The following is a 25778-nucleotide window of genomic DNA, read 5'->3' on the forward strand; positions in this document are numbered from 1 at the left end:
GGACTTTTGGACATTTAGTCTTTAACTTTAGACATAAAAGCTTTGACATAGACAGCTGAAAGGGATATTTATGTGGCTTATAAATACTAGATTTAGGACTGGCAATACCTAAACTTGTGAAGCATAATTGTTAACACTACCATCAGAGAACTTCCAAATAGAAATATGAAAAATGTTACATAAAATTTCACTAAGGTGATTATTACATATACTCATATGACGCGTTCCTGAGGCAAGCCTGAACACATACAAATTTTGAGAAGTGAAGTTTAAAATGTGGCCATTGTAGGAGAAATTGATTTTCCATGAACTTTATTAATACAAGGGATTTTCAGAATGTTAAGGGGAAAACTTATATTAACAATGTTAGAAGAAAATGTACTGCCAAATGCATTTTAAATTAGATGATGTGATACAAGTAGTAAAAGGAAAATCCCAAGAATTGTAATGAGTTAACTCGGTTTCTAGTACTGGTTTGCCTACATTTGAGCAGTTTAACTTTGAGAAGGTGAAACTAATTCACTGGTCCTTATTTCTTCACCCTTAAACTGGAAAAAGCACTATTTTCACCTAAACAGAGGATAAGGATTAATATTCATAAGATTGTAGGTAAATACTCTAAAGTGTTATTCAGTATTTAGTTTTCAGCAATTTATTGGCGGACTTATCTAGTGAAATAAGAAATCAAAATATTAAAGATACACAGATTGGAAGGAAAATTAAAATGCTCAATTTTTCAGACAACATACTTGTGTAAATATAGATTTCCCCAAACTACTCAAATTAATGAGTAAATAAGTGAATCAACTAAGGCTGATAGATGCAAGTTAATATACAAAAATGAAACAAAACAAAAACCCCTGTATTTCTAAACATGTGAAACAAACATGTGAAAGTGAATTTATAGGTAATTTAGGAAAAGAAAACAAAACACCAGCAACATATCTAATGAAAGATATAATTAACTCCAGTAAAATATTGAACTCGTTCTTAAAAAATCAATCAACTGAAATATATGATGTTATGTGATTATAGAACTCAGTATTACAAAGATGTCAATTCACTCAATCAAATTATAGATTCAATGGATTATTTCTCAAAAACCAACAGATTTTTTTTGTGGAAAATGACAAGCTGGTTCTAAAATTTATATTGGAATACAAATTATTGAAAATAGCAATCATAATTTTGAAAAAAAATTCCGAATACTTGCAAAATCAGAAGTCAAGACTTACTAGAATTTATAATTAATACGGCAGAGAGATATTGGACTACTGGCACATGCAAGATATTAATGGAAGAGATTAAATACTCCAAAATCCTGCCAACTCTAAGAAACTTCCTGCAACCATAGTATCAAATAATGTAGAATGATAAAAATCAACAAGACACTAGCACACTGTTTGGAAATTTATCCAAAATAATTTACTAAAAATCTGAACAATAAGAAAATTCCCAAAATACATATTGAACTAACAAAGAATTGAATTACCAAATAAAACTTTTATGAATTAAATAATTTACCTATTTTACTAAGATTTTTGAGATTATAAAATATTAAGAGATAATTGTAAATTAGGCCTAGGTCTTCCCTGGTCCTGCCTTTTATCATTGCACATGGACTCTCTTGACTAGAGTGGAAGAGGTCTCTAAGGAGGTACATGAGTTGGCTCATACATAGAGAAGCATCTAGGTTAAAAGATGTATAATACTCTGTTTAATACCCACAGAAAGGTATGTATCTTATTTTACATTCAATGAGGATATATTCCTCATAAATCTAGAGATTGAGCACTTGCTTACCATAAGCAATTATAAAGTAGGTGCTAAAAGCATTTCCTAGATATGGACTATGTCTAGCAATTACCATCATCCCCTCTCTTGGTAGGTCAATGATCGGCATGTTTATGTGGATATTGATCAGGCTCCCTGCCTTCTTTCTTTTTCTTGGAGCAAATTCCAATGACTGAGTGAAGAATAGACCATAAGCCAATTGCTTTTGTTTCTTCATACGTACATGCATATGCTTTTATGTGCATAGAATTTCTGTGGAAGGGTCCATGAAAAATAATAATTGTGGTAGCTTCTGCAGAAAGAAATTCTGGCCATTGACATATGAAAGAGAAGGTATTTTAGAGTATATATTTTCTTCCCTTATGACTTTTGTGCCATGTATATTGATTAATATAGAGAAAATAATCTACTATTTAGATTTTGAAAAGCGTTCTCCTTACAAATCAAAGCAAAGCAAAATGAAAACCTATTTGAGCAGACAAGTTTATAATAGCTTCATTTATTTTGTGTATTGTTGTGGCAAACATAAAGTGTGATGGTTACAAGACATCTCCCTTTAAGAAAGAATTTGTTCAGTTAAAAGGAATGAAAATAGTGGATTATCTCCAGGTGAAGTATTTTCAATAGCTACCTCACCTTTCCAGGACAAACCCTAGCCGATGAGTGACTAATGCATGGGTTCCAGTGCCTGGTTATTTCTGTTGAATGTAGGAGGACTCTTTAAAAGAGCCATTTTCACTTTAGAATTCTCCATTGGTTTTATGAAGACTTTGTCAAATCTGTGCACTGTTGGTGAGTCTCCTTGACCAATCCCACTTCCCTAAGGTTTCAGATTTGCAGTCTGAAAGGTTTTCCTGCATAATTATTTGTCCTCTCCTCTTTAACTTTCATAATAAAATATTGGCATTGTTTTATACTTGTATTTATCTTTTTTGAAAGTTACTCATACTTGGGCTCCTTTGAAAGATGAACCATATAAATGCTTATCCTTATATCTTATTTAAGGTTCATCCCCTTAGCTAATTAAAATAATAAAGAAGGGATTTTGGTTTTGTTTTCTAGCACTTGATTTTCCTTAATTGTTCAGGCTCTTTAAAAAAAATAATGTATATGAACATTTTCCCTATAATTTAGTACCACACATAATAAGTATATTTGGATATAGTATACTACATTCACTTGTTCATGAGTTAACAAAGAGATGTTTGCACAGATGTCTGGAGCACAGACTTTTTCATTGAAGTACAGCTGCCACACCATATTACACTAGTTTTAGGTGCTCAATATAGTAATTCAAGTTTATGCATTATGCTAATGTTACCTCAAGTGTATCTCCCACCCGTCACCTGACAGTCTTAACTGTCTCTCATTCTCTGCTTCCCAGAGAACCAAACTAATACAGCTAATAAGAGGAATACAAGGGCACAGCTGGTAAGAGGAAGATTTAGGATGAGATCTCTCACCACCTGGCCGGCAATGAAGACCCTATCCTACAAGGTATGTGGGGCATCAATGGTCCCTGGTAGAAATCCAATTCTTGAAACTTTCATCTGAGTTGATTTGGTTATGTTGCAGGGAAGAGGAATAGCCAGTTTATAAAAATGATTTAGTCATTTGAAATGTAAACGGTAGAAAATAAAATAATATACAAAAAAGGGGGGATCTCATTGATGTGCTAGAGAGAGAGAGTGGAAGAATAGAGGATTCGGCAACTATAACTGAAGTGCAAAAAGTCACTGTGGTAGCTTGCAAAGGGCCCTTATCCTTTGAAATGGGAGAGAAAAAAAATCTAAAAACCAAACCCAAGATTCAGTGCCCTGGTTAGAAAACCTAGAACTTTTCATGTTTGGGCCAGGGACATAATGAGTGGATATCCCTAAAGACCCTAATCTTCTCCTAGTGCCCCGCCCTTGTTAGAAGGAGATCATACACAGACCACGTAATGAATAGAATCTTGGCTAAACTGTCTTTAGAGTGAATCTTCTGGGTTCCAAATGTATAATTCAGGATGACACCTGGTAATTGTAGAACTTCTCACATTTGTCCTAGATTAAGGGGCAAGAGCAAATATAGTGGGAAAGATAAAATGGAAGCCTCTGAAACTGACCTCCCCATTTCAATCTACAATCAATATAGCAAAACAGACAATATTGCAACCAGGATTGAGTGATAAAAAAGTACAAGCCTTAGGAATCTGAAGAATTCAGGAATACCTGTTGTATCTCCATTTTATTCACTAGGCTGGCCAGTCACAAAAAAATCCTGAAAAAATGACTCAAAGACTATAACAAGATCTCGATGGTACCTTTGCTAGAGCAGATGAATATGGTCTCAAGGTATAAAGGCATTCACTGTCCAACTTTGATCTCCTCCACTCCTTCTGTTTTTCAGAGTCTTCACTATAAAATATGCTCCTCTGTTATATTTGCCCTCTGATATTATATAGAATATAATTATTATAATAATATACTATGGCACTTAATTTCAGTATCTCCTTACTGAAGGACTCAACTAGCATAACTGCCAAACAAGACAGCAGTCAAAAAAATAAAAAAAATACTCATCCTGGATATGAGAATTGTGACCTGTGTGACCCTGCTGTAGCTCAAAATGGCGATAATGGGAATATAGTTGTCATTAATGAAGTGAACATCTCCAACTGGAAATGTTTGCAACCAAATATTTGAGATTAGTTTTCTAGGTATGTGTACTAAAGAATGTGTTTTCCTGAGGTTGGGTGTGGGCACCTCTGTTCCCTGTGTTTGATAGGTATGGATTTTTATTTCTTATATTGACAGTTCATGGGTGAAGAATATGAGATTTACAGGTAAAAATGCTGTGAATCACTGGAAGGTGGTGAACTGAGGTTGTTTTAAGCTGTTATATTTATGCTAATTTGATGTGAAGCAATAGAAAACTAATATACTCCAGGGAAATTATGTAATTAATAATGCCTTATAAGTACTTATCTCAATGGCCATTTTTCTACCTTTCTGGATGTGACAACTAGAATGGCTCAGCTTTTAATATCCCTATTCACTTAATTGTGGGAATGTATCCATGTCTAGTGAAATATACTCTTGCAAGCAGTAAATATTTAATATTTTTATTTACCACATTTCCCTCAGTGATCCCAGTCTTCTTTCTGCAAATATAATTACATGAGAATCGTTTTAATGTTTTTTATTTGTTTTTCACCCATTGGCATCTTCCATTTAATATATTCTAATAATATTACAGAAATGTCTTTAGTTAAAAAATTCAGAGCGATTTCATTATTCAGTATTCAATATTCCAGAAGAGGATATTTAATATCATTAAGCATGCTATTGTTCCATATCTTTATTGTTTCCTCTGGGTATACATTTTTTTGGAAACATTATTTCTAAATTTTTAATTCTTCCCCCAGAAATGTATACTTTTTTTTTTTTTTTTTGGATTTTGAGACAGTTGGAATTCTCTAGCAGAATAATAACTATTTTTGAAAACATTTGGAGTAATACTATCAAGGCATTTTAACCTCTTAATTAACATTTTTGGGGGTATTAAATGCAAATTTAAGAATGAGATTATTGTATGCTGAAAAGATGTTTGATCTAGTCCACAGCATCTATAGGAAATTCACCATAACCAGGAAGCAAGGTGGGGAGGAGAAACACATAGTGACAAACAAAGAAAGACTCTGTGAGAATTAGAAGTGCCAACTACAAAGAAGATTCTCACCTAAGCACCTGGTGGCTCAGTCAGTTAAGCATTTGACTTCAGCTCAGGTCATAATCTCACGGTTCATGGGTTCAATAAAGGATTTTCCTATAAAACATGCTGCTAGAGTCAGATTTAGGCTGTCCGTGACACAGATATCTATTTTTTAAAAATGACTTAAAAAGGAATTAACACCTCTACTTCTACTCAAAATTAGCTGCTCCATAACCTGCCATAACAACTGTTGGTGACATGTGACTTCTGCTTACATTTCATTGGCCAGATCAGCCACATGGCTTTCCAGAGGACTGGTAATTACATATGAGAAGGGTGAATAGTCCATAGGCTCTCTTATCCTGATACCAATAGCATTATAAAACACTGCCAGTTAACACATTTTAGTATTAAAAAGATAATAAATCATGCTAACTGAAAATAAATTTCCTTAAAAATGGGTCCTAGGGGACAATTTTGAAATGATAGGGTAAGGACATCCAAAAATCCACTTTGCCATAAAAACAATGAGAGCACTGAGGACAAGAAAATCTGGCAAAATCAAATGCTTTCAGAATTCAAGAAAATAAAAGCTTGCAAGAACGTGAAAAGTGCTTATGCAAGAGAAATTATTTAATCTCAATAAGAACAGCGACTTCTGTTGTGCATTGGCATGCCCTAATCCTATCCTCTTCCCCAGATTCACAATAGGCTTGAAAACCAGCAGCCTCGTAACTGTAATAGCTATAGAAACCAGCACACTGACAGCCACTGGAAGGATACAACAGGTTTGGATACCCAAAATCAAAAGCCAAAAGCCCAGCAAATTGCCACCATTTGAATGGTCTGTCAGCTCCATAAAAAGCTTGGTTCTCTGGGCTTTTTTATATTTGATGTGGCACAGAACATACTTTTTGCAAACAGCCCTAGGCTTGGGGCATGTTTCAAAATAAACAGTGGCAATTAGCACACCTTCCTGAAGTGATCATGACAGCTGCATCCAACACATATCTGACCAAAAAACTTAAAAGGAAAAATAGGGAATGAGATATTCATAGAGCACTTTGAAAACCTCCAACATACCCTGGAATTCTGGAAGACTGTGTACATGTACAGAGCTATGTGCATACCCAGGACTTTGCATATGCCCACGAAAGACCTGAGAAAGCCCTGAACACTGAACTCTGGTTGAACTTAAGACTCTAGACAAAAAAGTAGTGAAAATTAAGGTAGGCTTGCAAACTTCCTTGCAGACTGTTAAAAACAGGTGCGCGCGCGCACACACACACACACAACACAACACACACACACACATTCCACTGGCAAAGACTAGAAGACTTAATGGGTTAAAGAATACAGTGAAACCTCGGTTACGAGCATAATTCCCTCCAGAAACATGCTTGTGATCCAAATAATTTGTAGACCAATGTGAAGAAATAATGCAAGAAATAATGGAAACTCAAGATGATTTCTTCCACAACCCAAAAATGCTTATATAAAAATGATTACCATACTGTAATATAATATGAAATAATAAAGAAAATCAAAATATAAACAAAAAATAAACAAATGAACCTGCACTTACCTTTGAAAACCTTCGTGTCTGGTGTGAGGGAGAAAAGAGAGAGAAGGGTTATTGTGTAGGAGGACTTTCACTATCATTAACCGAATCTCTGCTGTCTATTGGCTCGATGGAATATTATTCTTTTTGTGCAACTTTAACAAAGAACCTATTCAATGACCTAGAATGAAGCAAAGCATTCCTAAGCTTCCTCTTGTATGGAAAAGCAAAGGACAATCCATAGGTGCTTTGAAGTGACAAAAAAATACTTTAGGGCCAATTGTGGGCACCTTCCAACGTTCTGAAAAATCACTGATTTCTGCCAAACCCTGCGGTCTGAGAGTGAGCATCCAAGTATGGGAGACGATCACCCACAATCCCACAGCGAGCAAGCGAGAGAGAGGAAGAGAGAGGAGAACCATTGGCTCAGTTGTGATCATGTGATGTTCGGCGTCACGTACTACTCGTATTGCAAGACATCACTCATTTATCAAGTTACAGTTTATTAGAAATGGTTGCTTCTCTTGTGGAACACTTTCAGACCAAGTTACTCACAATCTAAGGTTTTACTGTGTAAGAGAATCTCTCAAGTGACCAGTCAGTGAACTGAGTATAGATTTCACATGAAAAAAAAAAAAGTTGATTTTACAGAACTGGTTCAGAAAAGTCACTAATGAACACTTTGCAAGATTGAAAACAAAAGAGAACCCTAACAAATGGGGTAGAGAGGGGTGATTTCAAAAGTTGCCATATTTAAAATGTTAACTAGGTATACAGAAATAGACTAACAAAGCCTGAGGAGAGGAAAAAATTGGATTCCCAGAGTTGCTACATTTCATTATTTTAAAATTCCAGTTTCAAAAAAGATAGTAATAATAATAAAAAAACACAAAAAGACAGAAAAACATAGTGTATACACAGAAAAATAAGTACAGGCAATAGACACTGTTTCTGAGGAAGTCTAGAATAGCAAAAAATAGATTTAGAAAAAAATGGACCACATAGAAATTCTAGAGGAGAAAACACAAAAACTGAAATAAAATATTCATTAGAGGGTCTTGAAAGCATATTTGAAAAATAGCATAAATAATCAGCAGCTTGAAGACAGAACAACTGGGGTTATCCAATCTGAGGAACAGAACAGAAGGAAAAACAATAAAGACGAACAGTAACTCAGATACTATCAAGTATACCGAAATATTCATAGTGGGAGTCCCTGAAGAAAGGAAGAGAAAGGGGTAGAAAAAATATTTGAAGGAAAAATTGCTAAAACTTTTGTCTTCATATCCAAGAATTTCAACAAACTTGAAGTAGGGTAAACTCAAAGAGAGCCATGTATTGACTTATGAAAAAAATGTCAAAATTCAAAGAAAAACCCCTAAATCTTGAAAAAATCAAGAAGTATACTTGTCATGTGAAAGGGATACTCAAAACAGTTAGCATCTGGCTTCTCATCATGTAGGTCAGAAGGCAGGTGGATGTCATATTCAGAGAAAAAGGCAAGCAAGAAATCTATGCCTAGCAAAATTATGCTTTAAAAACTAAGAAGAAATTAAGGTATTACCAGAGAAGCAAAAACTAAGAAAGATTGTTGCTAATAAACTTACCTTATAAGAAATAGAAAAAGGGGTTTATGTGGATGAAATACAAATGCAATATAGAGTAATTTAAATCCATACAATAAAATAAAAAAAAAACTGAAAAAAGTAAATATCAGGTGACAAAGGTAAATCCAGAAGACATATACATGCATTTTTATTGTGGTAAAATTCACAAACATAAATTCATATTTTCATAAATTTTGTGGCATTTAATACATTTACAGTGTCATGCAATCATCACCATTATATAGTTCCAGAACATTTTCATTGCCCTTAAAGAAAACCAGGTATCTCTTAGACTTTTACTCCCAGGTATCCCTTAGGCTTTTACTCCCTATTCCTGTCTCCTCTCAGCCCCTGAAAAACATTAATATGGTTTTTGTCTTCCTGTATTTGCCTATTCTGGATGTGTCATATAAATGGTTTCATATAATATATAACATTTTATTTCTAGTTCCTTTCACTTAATATTTTTTAAGATTTATTCTTGTAGTATTATCCACACTTCATTCTTTTTTTAAGCTGAAAAATATGTATTTTCTTTATAACAATTTCATTCTATCTATTCAATAGAAATGTTCACAAATAATAGCTATAAAACTATGCTAATAAGTCTATGGTAAACAAAGATGTAATTTATATGACAATAATGATACCACAAGAAGGAGGAAACTGACCTGTGTTAGAACAAAATTTTTGTATATAACTGAAATTGCACTGGTATTAGTCTGAACTAGATTGTTCTAAATTATTCATATTTTCTATGGTAACTATTCCAAAAAAGAAACTCAGAAAAATTTAGTAAAACAAGCAAAACTAGAGTTAAAATTATATATCCCAATATTTCCATTTAACGAAAAATACAGTAATGAAACAATAGAAAAAAATAAAAAGCACATGAAAGCTACAGAAAAAAAATGGCAAAATGTCAGATATATCCCATCTTATTAGTAATTGTATTAAATGTAAACAGACTAGAAAATACACAAAGATGTAAAAATTGACAAAAGGCATAACAAAAACACAAAGTGCTTATAATACTATATATAAGAGGTTTATATCCAGAGCTTAGGTTAAAAATAAAAGGATGGGATGGGGCGCCTGGGTGGCTCAGTCAGTTAAGCGTCCGGCTTCCGCTCAGGTCATGATCTCGCGGTTCGTGAGTTCAAGCCCCGTGTCGGGCTCTGTGCTGATGGCTCAGAGCCTGGAGCCTGTTTTGGATTCTGTGTCTCCCTCTCTCTCTGACCCTCCCCTGTTCATGCTCTGTCTCTCTCTGTCTCAAAAATAAATAAAGGTTAAAAAAAAATTAAAAAAAATAAATAAATAAAAGGATGGGAAAAGATATGCCATGTAAATATTACCCAAAGGAGAATTGATAGAGCCCATGGTTGAATCAGGCAAAATAGATGTTATGAGAAAATTATTACTGGAGTCAAATATTTTATAATGATGAAATGGCCAATCTATCAGCAGGACACAAGAATTATAAAATATATGTAACTAACAGCACAGGCCCAAAATATATGAAACAGAAACTGAAAACTGAAGAGAGAATCAGACCATTTAATAACAATAGTAAGAGACTTCATTACCCAACTTTCAATAATAAATATAACATCTCAGCAGAAGATCAAGAAGTAGAAGACCTGAACACTACAAACCGTCTAAACCTCAGAGATATCATTAGAACATCTCAATGTGAAACAGGAAAAAACACATTCTTCTAAGAGTGCACATAAAATCCTCCAGGATAGATCATAGTTTAAAATACAAAACACACGGGGGCACCTGAGTGGATCAGTCGGTTGAGTGTCCGACTTCAGCTCAGTCCATGATCTCATGGTCTTGAGTTCGAGCCCCGCTCGTTAGGCTCTGTGCTGACAGCTCAGAGCCTGGAGCCTGTTTCAGATTCTGTGTCTCCCTCTCTCTCTGCCCCTCCCCCGCTCACGCTCTGTCTCTCTCTCTGTCAAAAATAAATAAATATTTTTTAAAAATTAAAAAATAATAAAATAAAATACAAAACACAATGAATACAAACGTACTGAAATCATATAAATTATGTTCTGTGGCCATAGTGCATTGAATTAGAAATTACACGCAATTAATAACCACGTAGAGATTTGTTGAAGCTAAAAATACATGAAAACTAAACCACACTTTTTAAAATAACAAAATAAGAAATCATCAAAGAAAAAATCACGCAAAGAAAACTAGAAAAAAAAAGAATTTTAAAATGGATGAAATTAAAAATGCAACATACTATAAACATACTGTAATTTATGGGATGCAGCTAAAGCAGTGTTTAGAGGAAATTTATAGCTTTAAAAACCTATATTAAAAAAGAAGAGTAGTTGTACATAATAGGTATAATTGCTCACATTAATATATCAGTAAAAGAAGAAAAATTAGGCTCAAAGTAAGCAGAGGAAAAATAATAAATTATAGCAAGAAAAGTAATGAAATGGAGATAAAATCACAATCTAGAAAATTCAATGAAATCAAATTCTGGTTCTTTGGAAAGATCAACTAAATTTACAACTCTTTAGCTAGACTGATGAGACACAAAATTCAAATTACTAGAATCAGTAATGAAAGAAAGTGCATTATTAATGACATTAGAGAAATTAAAGGATTACAAGGAAGTCCAATTGACAATGTTTTTATGACAATAAATTAAATAACCTAGATGAACCAAATTCCTAGAGACATAAACTAATGAACTGAATCTAAAGAAGAAACAGAGAAATCTTGATAGATCTCAGTATTACAATAAAAAGATTGAATTATATATATATGTGTGTGTGTGTGTGTATATATATATATATATATATAAAATATATATATATATATATTATTATATAAAAATTATATTATATATATATATATATATAGTAGGGAGGAAATGCTTTTAAAATAATTCTAAGGAATGCATTACCCTGATATAAAAAAAGATAAGGACATTAAAAGAGAACTACAAACTATCTCTTAGCAATATAGATACAAAAATCCTACACAAAAGGCTTGCAAACCAAAGCCAGCAATATATAAAAATAATATATACACTGGAACAGAGTGGGAATTATCATAGGATTTCAGCATTGCTTCAACCTGTGAAAGTTATCAATAGTATACTATATTAATTGAATAAATGAAATAAAACACAGGATCATCTCAATAGACACTGACAAAACATTTAACAAAATCCGACTCCCTTTTGATACCGATATTCAAGAAACTAAGAGTAGAATAGAACTTTTCCAACATGATAAGGGCCATCTCACAAATACTCCCAATTTATGTAATATTTTATGATGAAAGACTTGATTCTTCTCTCATAAGATCAGGAACAAAATAGAGATATATGCTCTTATAAATTGTATTAATTATACCAGACATGCTAGCTAGTAAAATTAATCAAGTAAATGGAAAAAAAAAAAAAAAAGACATCCAGATTTGGGTGCCTGGGTGGCTCAGTTGGTTAAGCGTCCGGCTTTAGTTCAAGTTATGATCTTGCAGTTTGTGAGTTCGAGCCCCGGTCAGGCTCTGTGCTGACATCTCAGAGCCTGCTTCAAATTCTGTGTGTGCGTGTCTCTCTCTTTGCCCTTCCCCCACTCATGCTCGCTCACTCTCTCTCTCTTACTGTTAAAAATAAATGTTAAAAAAATAATAAAAAAGACATCCAGATTGAAAAGGAAAATTTTAAATTCTTTCTTCACAAATGTCAGTGTTATGTATATAGAAAATCTTGAAGAATACATTTTAAAAAACCAACTATTAGAGCTAATAAATGATTTCAGCAGGTTTTCAGGATAGATTATAAATATGTAAAGTTCAGTTGCATTTCTATACTTTAGCAATGAACATTTGTAAAACTAAATTATTAGGTCCACTTAAAACAGCATCAAAAGAATATGGGGCACCTGGATGACTCAATCAGTTAAGCGTCTGACTCTTGATTTCAGCTCAGGTCATGATCTCACAGTTAGTGACTTCGAGCCCCACATCGGGCTCCACACTAACAATGGGAAGCCTGCTTGGGATTCTGTCTCTCTCCTCTCTCTGCCTCTCCTGCCTGCTGTCACTCTCAAAACAACAACAACAACAACAAAAACAACAGCAGTAAAAGAGAATGATTTCCCTTAAAAAACAAAAACAGAATCAAAAGAATAAAATATTTAGTAATAATTAAAAGTAGTCCAAGACTGATGCACAGAAAAGTACTAAAAAGGTTGAAAGAAATGAAATAATATTCAAATAAATGTAAGGCTATCATATGTTTAAGATCAGAAGACCTACCCATTAAAAGAAACGTTTCAAGAAATTTCACAGAAATGCAATGGATTCAGAGTAACTAAATCTTTTCATAAAGAATAAAGCAGAATGGCTCACACTTCACAAATTTGAAAGTTACTGCAAGCCACACTAATCAAAACAGCATGGTAATTTTAATTTTTTTCAATTTCATTGACATATAGTTAATCAGTAATAAACATATTTAAGGTATGCAACTTGGTGTTCTGACATAATATACCCTTTGAAATAGTCGCCAGAAGCAAACTAATTACTATATCCTTCACTCCACATAATTATCACTTTCTCTCTCTCCTCTCTCTGTCTCTTCAGTGGAGAGAACACAAGATCAATCCTCTTGGTGAATTTCAAGTATGCAGAACGGTGTTGTTAATAATCACATTGCCGTATTTAAATCACCAGAACCAAATCTTAATATAAGTGAAATTTTGTCTCCCTTGACCAACATCTCCTCATTTGTTCCTTCCACATTGCCCTCGACAATTATATGTCAACAAATTGTGTAACCTAGAAGAAATGGATAAATTCCTAGAAACATACAACTTACCAAAACTGAGTCAAGAGGAATAGAAAACCTAAAATAGACCAATAAAAAATAATGAGATTCAAGCAGTAATAACCATCCCCACCAACACCAAACAAACAAACAAACAAAAGCCACACACAAACAAAACAAAACAAAACAAAACAACTTCCGCCATGGGGACAACCATGGCAGAGAGGATTTGTCTTGGTGCCAAGTTGCATCAGCGTGGGGGACAACATACCTCAGCGTGGGGGATGAGATGTCTTCCTAAACTTCGCTATGCAACCATTCTCATTTTTTGTGTCCTATCGGGTTGTTGCAGCTTCCTAACTGTATACTGATTAAGGTCTCCAAGAGCTATTTCACCCATTAAAGGTGTCTTAAATTATTGTTTTTGTGTGGGGCAATGAGTGCTAAGACCTCTTAGACTGTCATCTTGCTGTCATCCTCTCTAACAGGGCGGTACTTTAATAAGGATAGGATTACATATATTGAATATAATTGAGAATCCAAAGTCATTATATTTATGGTCAATTGATTTCTGACAAGGATACAGTAATAATTCCGAAGGCAAAGGAATAGTCATTTCAACAAATGGTATGGGTACCACTGGGTCACCACGTACAAAAGAATGCAAAAGAACCCTTACCTCATCCCATGTACACAAATTAATTCAAAATATATCACATAGATAAATGTAGGACCTAAAATCATGCAACTCTCAGAAAAAAACATAAGAGCACTTCTTTATGATCTTGACTTAAACAAGAATTTTGTAGCTATGATACCCAAAGCAAAAATGACAGAAAATAACGGGCAAATTGGACATGGTCAAAATTTAAAAACATTTTTTTGCTTTAAGGACACCATCAAGAAATTAAAAAGATAACCTTACCAGATTGGGCTAAATATTACCAAATCATACATATGACAATAGACCTGTATCTAACATATGTGAAGAATTCTTGCAATTTAACAACGAAAATGCAAACAACCTCAATATGAGGGAAAAAAAGGACAAAGAATATGAACATAGATTTTTATTAAAAAGATGCATGAGCAGTAAATATATGAAAAGATGCTCGACATCATTATTTGTTATGTAAGTGCAAATCAATCCACTATGAAATATCACTTCACATCTGATGAGATGGCTAGAATAAAAAAGGCAAACCGAGTTTTGTCAAGGATATAAGAAATTGGGACTCTCCTACTGGTGAGACTTCCATGCTACTGGGACTAAGATGGTGGAGCCTCTCTGGCAAACAATTTGGCCATCCTCAAAAGACTAAATACGTCTCTATATGATCCAGCAATCCTATCCCTACTTATATACCCAAGAGTATTGAAAACATGTATCTTCACAAAAATTGCATACAAAATTGATAACAGCATTATTAATAACAACCCAAACTTGTAAACAACCCAAATCTATCACCTGTTGAATGGGCTAGAAAAATGTGGAATATTGATGCAATAAAACACAATTTACCAATAAAAAGGAATAGAGTTCTGATACATTCTAAAACCTGGATGAGTCATGAAAAATTATGCTAAATGAAGAAGCCAGACAAAAAAACTACATATTTTATGAATCCATTTACAGGAAAGGTCAAAATAGGCAAATTCCTAGAGACAGAAGTATGTTAGCATTTGCCAGGGGCTAGGGAGAGCTAAGGATGTGTAATAATTGTCATGGACACGGGACTTTGCCATAATATGATGGAAATATTCTGGAATTAAATAATGGTAACAATCACACAACACCATGGATATACTAGAAATCACTAATTAGTACATTTTAAAAGGGCGAATTTTGATATGTGAATTATATCTCAATAAGCTTTAACCAAATGAAAATGGAATCCAACTTTAGAAATATGTCTGAATAGAAAGAATAATCTGAACTGAAATTTGAAAGGACAAATTCCAAAAACAAATTATTAAACACAATTTAAATTAAATTTAGGGGCTGCACCTAATAAAATCCTAAACTCTAAGAAGCCTTTCTATGTTCATAACACATTTTGTAATCATGGACGACTTCAAGTTACCGTGGGCAAAAAAGCCGTGGATTCCTGCAGCCCACTGGAGCACAGTTCTTGTGCGTCCCCATCAGATAATGCTATGCCTTTGCAAGAATTTACTATGTTTCTGTGGTGAGTGATTAAACTAAAAACCTTGATTTCAGTTTTCAAGATGAAATACTTATTTTCCATTAGGCAGCATACGCATGTGTTCAGAAAGCAGAATAAGATGATTGTTGAAATAAGTCTAGCTGGTGAATTTAGAGTGCTTAAAGTTCGGGGAACATTTTCTCCTCACCAAACATTCTCATTCGGCCGAAATGGATGATTTTTCACTTGCTTCAATCCTTTTATTTATACAGGGGAAGTAAATAGGCATTGCAAGCTTAGTGACATTGTGCTTTTTTTTTCTAATTATTTTATATGAACTATTTTGTGTTTGTTGGAACATCGCTGGCAAATGACTAGTGTCAAACCTTCAAGAGTTGATTTTCTTCCTTTAAGTTGTACTCTGTGGTTTCTTTGTGTAAGCAAAGTCTAATGTCTGCTTACACTGAAGGTAAAAAGTACCACCTTTCAAATATAGCATAACTACGTGAGCCTGTCGCAAACTATACCATAGCCAGAAGTAATTTTCTCCAGTAAAATGTTTATTAATAATTTGCTTTCTGGGGCACCTGGGTGGCTCAGTCAGTTAAGGCTTCGACTTCTGCTCAGGTCACGACCTCGCAGTTCATAGGTTCAAGCCCCACATTGGGCTCTGTGTTGACCAGCTCAGAGCCTGCACCTCGCTTCGGAATCTGTGTCTCCCTCTATCTCTGCCCCTCTCCTGCTCGCTCTCTGTCTCTCTGTCTCTCTTTCAAAAATAAATAGACATTAAAAAAAAATTGGGGGCGCCTGGCTGGCTCAGTTGGTAAAGCGTCTGACTTTGGCTCAGGTTGGTGGGTTCCAGTGCCACGTTGGGTTCTGTGCTGACCGTTCAGAGCATGGAGTCTGCTTCGGATTCGGTGTCTACCTCTCTCTCTGCCCCTCCCTAACTCATGCTCTGTTTCTGTCTCAAAAATAAATAAATATAAAAAAATTTAAAAAAAAATTAATAGCTTACTTTCCACTAAATCCAGTTTATTCTGATAAAAATGAGTTTGGCTTTATATCTCTGATAAATTTTAATTTTTTTGTGTGTAAGAGTAAGCATTCACATATATATGCTAATATATGTATATTATATATTATAATATTATATGATATATATGTTAATATATACATCAGTTAAATATACATCTAAATATATTTAGATATATTACATATGTAGAATTCTGTATTAGTGTACATACAGATGAAGTTTACAAAATTATTATAAATCCACTCTCATTATAACCATTTTTATTGTTATTTGTATCCACTGTATTTTGGCAGAATCATCCCTACTTATTCAAATAAAAGAGAACCCAACCCTCTTCTATGCTGCCAATGGCTATTCATGTGTTATCACATATTTAAATTTTCACGATTTCAAGAAGAATAAATAAATTAAAATGGAGTGTGCTGATTGCTACACATCTTGTTTTTGATGGTGATTATATTTGCCTGTGAATACTTTCTTGCTTCTAGTCTTTTGTTGAGATGGGAATACCATTTTCTAATTTCCAGTTATGGTGGAAACAGATTTCCCAGTACACTTCTGTACTCTTCCTGAAAATCCTTGTTCTTCTCCGCTACACATAGGTGGGTTTCCTGCTTGGGAAGAAACTGAAAATGGTGTCAGCTCTAAACTGGAAACAGCTAATGTATTGACATAGGATATTTGATTCTTCTACTTCTGCAGTCCTCCTTTCTGTACTGATTCAGGGGGAAGTAGTGGCCTGGGCAAGTGTATTCTTCTCTTTAAATTCAACATTTTCCTTACATGTGCTGCCACAAGACCTGGACTTAAGGAAGTTTAGTTAAAGAGGAAGAAGACCCAACCAGGTGTAACACCAATTGAGTTGTCCCAAATAATTCAACACTATTCATATTTATAAATTGTGCATCATCTTCTGGCTCTGATTTTGTTTCTCAATTTGATAACAAATCTTGGTTTAAGAAAGTTTTCTTGGGCGCCTACGTGGCTCAGTCAGTTAAGTGTCTGACTTCAGCTCAGGTCATGATCTCACAGTTCGTGAGTTTGAGCCCGGTGTCAGGTTTTGAGTTAACAGCTCAGAGCCTCCCTTTTTCTCTGCCCCTCCTCAACTTGTGTTCTCTCTCTCTCTCTCAAAAATAAATAAACATTTAAAAAAAAGTTTTCTTTATCGAGCTCTTTCAAAACACTCAAAGTTTCCTTGGCTATTTCAATTGCATTTGCGATTGTACAAATAACAGCTAACATTTTTATAAATACATTTGGACAGTAGCACTACTCATCTATAATGTCACCATGGACTTCAGAGTTACTAATACATTTAAAACTTGTTCTGCTAACTTGATTCCTCTCTGTATGAGCTGAACCTATGCTACTTGAACATAGCTTCCCTTTCTGGTCCACAGTTTGACTTCTATACTCTATATACTTGCTCAATAAAGATATGCATTTTACAAAGTGTGACAAATGTCAGACATTACAAAAACAGTTTTAAATGATAAATGAAATAGATGGATGTGTATTAACTGAGCTTGTTCGGTTAATGGCATATTCCAACCCCTAATTCCTACTATGAGGTGAAGAGTATTATTGATCTAGGTCAAGATTAAATTCATAGTTGGTTTACATGGTTCCAGGAAGAGAAAGACTTTTAAATCTATAAACTGTGGCTTATTTGGAGTTCTATTGGATTTTATCTTTGATTTTTTGCTTCCTTTGTTCTTCAAAATCTCCTCTTTGGTGTCATCTCTTTAGTACGTCTGTGTGCGCATATGAGTGTGTACCCATGACCTGCTGGCTGGCAACTGGTGCTACAAAATGAATCTGAGATTACTGTTACTTAGGAAGGACTCTACCCAGGGAAGTCTCAGAGGGTAGCTTGGGCAATCTCTGATAAATGTTGTCTTTCCTTAGTTTTGTTCTTTGGATCTAGTCCTCAATGAGTTTATTGTTCTAGTAGGATGATACAGAAAAACAAAGGCAGACCTCTAACCTAGAATATGGGGGCAAAAATCCACCTTACCCTCTTTTCCCTAGTATACTTAATTTTGCATCCTCTAGACAAAAGGATTTTTCCTTTCCTTTCCTGGCTCATATGTGACCCATCCAAAAACAAGGTTATATATAAGAGTATAAGTCTAAAAACATTTTTTTTTAAATAATGAAATTTTGGCATTGTGTTAGGAAACCTAGGAGAAGTGTCAACTTCAACGGATGTACACAAGTTTAGAATACTAGGTTCAAAGTTCTCCTCTTTATAGAATCAGACCTGTAAATACAAAGAAAAAACTGATGATTATCAGAGGGAAGGGGTGTGGAGAGAGGGCAAAATGGATGAAGGGAAATGGGAGATAAAGATTTCTGCTTACAGAATGATTAAGTCATGGGAATAAAAGGCATGGCATAGGGAATATGGTCAATGATATTGTAATAGTGATGCATGGTGACAGATGGTAGGTACACTTGTGGTGAACATGGCACAACGTGTACAGATGTTGAATACCTATGTTGTACACCTGAAACTAATGTAACATTGTGTCATCTGCACTCGCTTTTTTTTTAATTCTCCTGTTTCCTTTCTACCTGAAAGACACAAAGGAATATATAATTAGAAAGAATATAGCCTATCACAACCTACATTCAAAACCTAACTTAATGGGTGTGTGCATGTGTATAAACAGATTTGCTTATAAGAGCACTAAAGGATCCTGTATCACATTTTCTATGGTGTTCCTATAAATTTACACAATTCTGTTGAGCGCTAGAAAATAGAGTTAAAACGTGGCAGTATGAGAAAATATTTAAAAGTTAAGTCTTTCTTTAATTCATAAGTATTCTGGAAAAGTTATGAGCAATATTTATGATTTTTAGTATCTATTATAAAGTACTACAAATGAAATTATCTATACAATTTCTGATTCCTGGACTGATTTTGTGATCTCTCTACCTGAACTAAAAAAAATAAAAATCTGACATCGAAAATGACTTAAAATTATTTATTACGTGAGGTTGGGATACATCAAAATCAATATTGTACAGAGAAGCTTCATGTTCAGTGAACAAACAGGTATCATGTCCATTTCCTCTCTCTCTAAATCTTGTTGAGAGCTTAGGGCAGGAGAAGCCTACACTTTATCTTAGCTTCTATGATAGTTACTTGTCCCATATTGAGCTGTTTCCACCTCAGGTGGAAGAGTCTGCACAAGTAATATGTTTTGCAATTCCTGCACTGTCATCTCAAGTAAAACAAAACATTTTCATAGATGGAGAGATGAATAGACAGTTTATAAAATATTAATCTCGCTCCCATTTGGGGGTTGAGTTCCTCTAATAACATTATAAAAGGGGGCTTTGTCTTAAATACCCTATTAATTATCCCTCTACCAGCTGTTAGTACATGGTCCACCCTTGCCTTACCCCTGGAAACCCACTCATTCAACGTTCTTAGTTTTGCTATGGGACACTAGTAATTTGGTTGCTATTCATTTCTTATTTCTTATACCCTGTATTAAAGAGCTCCTGGAAAGTTTTCTGACCCATGCGTGTGCGTATTAAAAGAGGTATGAGATAGTAGAAAATATGTGCATATATTGGTCTCTGCCTCCCATTCCTGGTGCAGAGTTTCTAAAACCCTTGAAATGTTCCAAATGATAAGAGCTCTAGGATCATCTTTTATTCTAAAATTGAGCATTTGGCCTCATTTCTAACACAGGAATTCCTAAAGCCCTTGTAAATTCCTAAGTGATAAAACCACTAGCAGTGTCTTTTGTTCTGATGAGGCAACCCTTGGTGGACTCCTGGATGAGGGCTTGACACCAGAAAGACCAAGCCATGGTTAGAAGCTCGGAACTTTCAGCTGACCACCCCCTCCCCACCCCCTCCCTGCCACATTTTCCAGAAAAGGAAGAAGAGCTGGAAAGGGAGTAAATGCTCAATCATACCAATGTGATGAAGTCTTCGCTAAAATCCCAATTGTATGGGGGTTTTGACAGCTTTTAGGGTGGCAAACTCATCCGGATATTTCTCAGGAGGGTGACACACCCCAACTTCACTGGCATAGAAGTTTCTGCTCTTGGGATCTTTCTAGATGTCACCCTATGTATCTCTTCATCTATCTGTTCATCTGTATCTTTTATCATATCCTTTAATAAACTAGGAAACATGTAACTATTTTCCTGAGTTCTGTAAGATGCTCTAGAAAATTAATCAAATCCAAGGAGAAGGTCATTGGAGTCTTAGAATTAAAGCCAAGCAGTGAGAAGCACAGATGACAATGTGGATTTCTGATTGGCCTCCAACATGAGGAGGGAGGAGTCCTGTGGCACCGAACCATTAACCTGTGGGATTTGGTGCTATCTCCAGGAAGATAGCGTCTGGACTGAATTCACTTGTAGGATACACAGCTCATGTTGCAGAGAAGTGCTTAGCAGGGGAAGTCCCCCCTACATTTGGTGTCGGAAGTACTGTGAAGGGGGTATTTGTGTAAGGCTAAAGGAGAAATACAGGTGAAGATTGTTTTCCTATCACAGGTGATGCTGTGGAAGAGTCAATCTTTCCCATTATCCCATCCTTTAAGTCTAAATGAAAACACGGGGTTAGCATCATTGAGGATAATTAAAGAAAAGTAAATGAAAAACTATATGTATACGTATATATATGTGCATGTATGTATATATATACGTATATACGTATATATATGTGTATATATACGTATATATATATATGTATATGTCTATATATATATATGTATATATAGATCAGTGCACAAATATCCTTTTAAACATGGAAGGGGGAAAAAAAGAGGAAACGAAGAAAACACTTGAGCATAAATCTTTTTTTTTAATTTTACTTATTTTTGAGAGAGACAGAGCACCAGTGGGGGAGGGGCAGAGAGAGAGAGGGAAACACAGAATCCAAAGCATCTTCCAGGCCCCAAGTTGTCAGCACAGAGTCCAACACAGGCCTCAAGCTCACAAACTGTGAGATCATGACCTGAGCTGAAACCAGATGCCTAATCAACTGAGCCACCCAGGCACCTCTAGCATGAGTCCTTTTGAGCAACCTCAGTTCTTAAACTTGTTTCCTTCTTAGCAAGTTTCTGGTATCTTCCAGGAGAATATTAACATTCTCAAACCTTAACAGTGTACCTGTTTCTATTCTATTCCTTCCCACAGAGACTGGCCTGCTCTGGGACCCATCTCTCCCCCCACACCTTAAAAACTCAGAGGTTGCATTTCTCTCCAAGTCTGAATTCAAGAACAAAAGAAAAATTAGGGGTCTAGTTTGATATCTTAATAATAATCCCTTTTGGGATCCTTAATAAATGTTATGGTAAAAATAGAAATGAGTAATTTTTATGACATTTTAGTGAGAAAATATTGAACCAAACCTACATGCACACATTTATAAATGCACAACTCCCAAAGACAAATATTGAATTATAGAAAGAGTGTTTAGATAAGTATTATTAATGTATATAATGCTACTTGGAGATGCTTTAAAAGTAGATTTTCAAAACCTGCTTTCAGATACTTTTATATCTTTCTGTGTCATGATCCAATGCTTTATTATTTTTTTTTTAAATAAGCATTCCAAGCCGTTAAAATAATGCAAGCAATCTGGATCACACATTAAAAAAATTCTGGCCCAGTTCTATACCCACAATGTCAATGATGCTTTGCATTATTCAGATGAGTGGTGTCAATCTCCCTTCTAATTATCATCTCTGTTTAAATTGTACCCAGATGCCTGCTACAGAAAGGATCAAATGATGCCCCAGAAAAGATGTGAAATGATTACAGTTCTGTGCCTCAGATGACATCACAATCTGTGCCATGACAAGATATGCCCCCAAAACTTTTCCATAATTAGGATGGAAGTAATACACCAATTTCTGATTCTCAGGGTAAGAGTGAGAAGTTTGAGTGACATAACTCTCCATATAGGTGTACTTATATGTGTAGGTAAATACTTTCACACAGAGAAAAATAGTGTTACATCCTAAATGTTGTTAAAAAATATTAAAGCCAGGGCAAAATTTCAGCTTGAATTTGACATCCTTCAATTTATTGTTTTAATCTACATTTGCTATTTGATATAGATATAATTTATCAGAAAATAGATCACTGTTACTGACTCTTCCTAACTTTGCACGATCTTTAGTAAATAAGTTTTTTTAATCTATCATATTTCAGCATCTGTAAAGCCTTTGAGATCATCTTTCTCAGTTCCAATAAAGCACTATTTGCACATTAGTAACAAATTTACTTTATTTACTTTATAGTGCAATAAAGCACTATTGTTTGCACATTATTAACAAGTTTATTTATTTACCATCTTCAATGAAGGTAATTTTCATTCTAGCAGTTCTCACATTATTTTTCTACTCCAAAACACATAGGCTGAAACAGCACCTCATCATTAGTAACATTGACTCAGCAAGGAAGCGATCTTTATTGGCAGGGGAAACAAAGAAGTGAAGGCACCCATTGTTTCCAGCTGTTATAAAACACCCCATGTATTCAATTTTCTCATCAATTCAAAGCTGAATACCAACATGCTCCTTGGAGGCACGAAGGTGGGATAGGTGCAGAGCCATACTCAACATTTGGAACAAAACTGTGAGAAAACTTCAAGAAATGCCATATTTAGAGCTCGGTGTAGAGGAAAAATAGAAGCCCTAGACCTAGTGAGGGTTACAAACAACTACAATTTTCCTGAAGTTTACGCTGCTCGGTCTGTCTTTTGCACTGGCCTTTTCCAAGTACCTGGATAAGACACTAGGAAAGTATTTACATGACTATCTATGTACGTGAAAACTTTGCAAAGGTAAGGTATTTCATACTATTGTATGTAATTGTACCTTAATTATATAACCTTCAGCCTCAGAGATGGCTTAGGAAAGTTGTCAGCAGCTGCACTTCCCTTCCCCGCCTTTTTGGTTAGCAAAATTTCTTTTTAATTTTTCTTCATGTGTATTTATTTTTGAGAGAGGGAAAGACAGAGCGTGAGCAGGGGTGGGGCAAAGAGAGAGGGAGACACAGAACCGGAAGCAGGCCCCAGGCTCCAAGCTGTCAGCACAAAGCCAGACGCGGGGCTCCAGCTCAGAATTCACAAACCGTGAGATCATGACCTGAGCTGAAGTCAGACGCTTAACCCACTGAGCCATCCAGGCGCCCCTCAGCAAAATCTTAATTGAGAACAAATCCTTCTTCACTGATATGTGTGTAATGTATCTATCTAGTAGATGTCTCTCTATCATCTGTATAATACATATTATTGTGAAAAAACTGGGTGAAAATAGAAAGAATATGGCAGAAGACGTTAATGATCAGGAAGATCACATTGGAAAAAAAATATCTAGGAAGTATTGGAGTGGTATAATAATTGACAACATCATGTTAAAGTAAGAAGATATGAAGTAATGTTGACAAGCTCACCGTTTAGAAGTCTCAGAGTTCAAACTTAAATAATAGCCAAGTATCTTCAATAATTCGAATGCAAGTTGACAGGCTGAAAAAGTCAGAATGGGTTGAAACAAACAACAAAAATATCACCAACAAAATGCTTCTACATCATTAATGTAAGAGTTAAAAATATTAGACAGGAAGGCTAAGCTTCAGAAAGACAAAAAAAGAACTATGATAGATTGAGGGAGACACAAAACATGCAAGAAAATTCTATGTAATATACCATTAAACAATGATTTAATATCTTTATCATATATACATTACATATTATACAGTATCTTGATTATTACCAAGATATTAAAATTCAATTAAGTTCGCCTATAATTTGTATACTGGTAACGATATTAAAAATGGTTGTAAATAAATGCATGTCTCTATTGTCAGATAGGTAATGATTTTCTAATATAACTCCTGAAAGAAGTATTTAGGTAAAGATTAATTTTTGTAAGTGTATTTATTTTGAGAGAGAAAGAACGAATGCACCAACAGTGGAGGGGTAGAGAGAGAGGGAGAGAGAGAGAATCCCAAGCAAGCTCCATATTGTCAGCACAGAGCCCGACGCAGGGCTCAGTCTCATGAACTGTGAGATCATGACCTGAGCCGAAATCAAGAGTCAGATGTTTAACCGGCTGAGCCACCCAGGCACCCAGATAAATAAAGATTAATTCATTATTTAGTCCAAGAGGAATCAATGAGTAGATTCTACCAGTTAGCTGTGGTTGAGCAACAAAACACAGCAAAGTTACCAGCGCATTACACAATTGTTTATTATTTCTCACAATGTTATTAGTTATCTTGATAGTTCTGTGGATAGGAGCTCCGATTTAGCTGATGTGGGCTTGTATATTAAAGGTCTTTACTAAGACTCCTGAAATCTGGTCTGTATTTTCAGTGACATTCCAGGATGCTAGCGTCAGCTCGTGATGGTGGTAGAGATCCAAGAGGAAAAGAGGAAAAAAAAAATCATAAGGCTGTTTGAAGCCTAAGGTGTTTGATTCTGAAGTCAGTCCAGTATCAAAAGGGAGGAAAAAAGGATCCCATGCTTGTTTGGAGGAAATGGAAGGTTATGTTGTGACGAGAGTGGATGCAGGCAAATGAACATTTGCCTGTTGGCAAATGAAAATTGTCTTCTTATAATTTGCCACTTACCAATTCTAGAATAGCTTCTGGACCTTCACAGAAAGAATTTCTGTGGGATGACTTTAAAATATTTAAAATAGTTCTTATTCTCCACCACACTTTCTCTTATCCATGCTAAGCCAAGAATCCTCAAATGTTTGCAGACCTTTTGCAATATTGATTTTAGAATGTTGACACTTCAAAAGAGTTATATACAGGCCTCCAGTAAACTCTAAAATGCACTGATACTCTATAGGTCAAAACATTCATGGATTTCTAATATACAAACTGATAGATAATTGAGGTATTGGTGCTTAATGAATCTTTGCATTTACACCTTGTCCCAACATACTATCTTGTAATTTTTAAATAGTACGTTTGTTATATATGAGCTATAATTTATATAGCATAAACTTCACTATTTTAGAGTATACAGTTCAGGGCCTTTGAGAAAATATACAGAGTTGTGCAACAATCACAAATAACTAATTTTAGAAAATCTTCATCAACCAGCACTCATTCCTCATTTCTCCTGCCCCCCCCCCCCCCCACAACCT

This window comes from Panthera pardus, unplaced genomic scaffold (assembly GCF_024362965.1).
Source record: "Panthera pardus isolate Hobbes unplaced genomic scaffold, ASM2436296v1 HiC_scaffold_2, whole genome shotgun sequence".
In the NCBI taxonomy this organism is placed as follows: Eukaryota; Metazoa; Chordata; class Mammalia; order Carnivora; family Felidae; genus Panthera; species Panthera pardus.